An 832-nucleotide genomic window follows, 5' to 3' on the forward strand; every position below is an offset into this window, starting at 1 on the left:
CACGAGGCCAAGCGAGGCGGGCCTTTCTCTCCTCCCCCGAACCTCCCGTCCTTCCCGGACCTGCCCCTCCTGCTGAGAGACGGGTGTCTCTTCTCCTGGAGACGCCAGCCCCCGTGCGCCCCTCGTCCTGCACAGCGGTCCCCCCAGAGGCAGGCTGCACCCCAGGGGGCAGGGCCTCCGGAGCCTGCGGGTCCACCCCAGCCTCCTGCCGGGACCTGTGAATGCCCCCCCCTCCCTCCTGTCAGACCTGAGCACGTGGCTGTCTGCCCGGGGCCTTGCAGAGAATGCAGGAGAGGCGACCACGTCCATTAGGCAGCCCTCCTCCCACCTGCTGGGATCCTCCCCACGGCATGCCTCTCCCTGGAGCTCCATCCCCCCACCCCACCCCACGGAGCTGGGGGCATTTAAAGGGGTCGCGACCCACAGGTTGAGTTAAACAGACAAACCGACCCACGTCTGCGTAGGAACCGGCGGTCACTTGACCAGAACGTTCTCTGTGGTGACTCAGGAGGCGGAGCTCGTGGGAAGGTTTTGCTGTGTGAGCCGTGAGCCGAGAGCCGAGAGCCAAGGAAACACGCTCCACACGGTCCCTGAGGGCCTGGCTGGAGCCCCGAGCGAGCTGCCCAGGCTCAGACCCCTGCACCCCAGCCCCGTGCGCAGAAAAGAGGGGTCTTTCCTGAGAAGCCCGAGCTCCGTGCCCGGATTTGCCCCCTCCTGTTCCCGATGCCATGTTCCCCCTCCTGCTGCTCGGGATCCTCACGGTGACCTCCTGTGGCCACTGTCGGAGCCCCGTTGCCCAGGACGCACCTGCTCGGGCTGCCCGTGGCTCCCC

The sequence above is a fragment of the Myotis brandtii genome, unplaced genomic scaffold (assembly GCF_000412655.1).
Source record: "Myotis brandtii unplaced genomic scaffold, ASM41265v1 scaffold426, whole genome shotgun sequence".
Classification (NCBI taxonomy): Eukaryota; Metazoa; Chordata; class Mammalia; order Chiroptera; family Vespertilionidae; genus Myotis; species Myotis brandtii.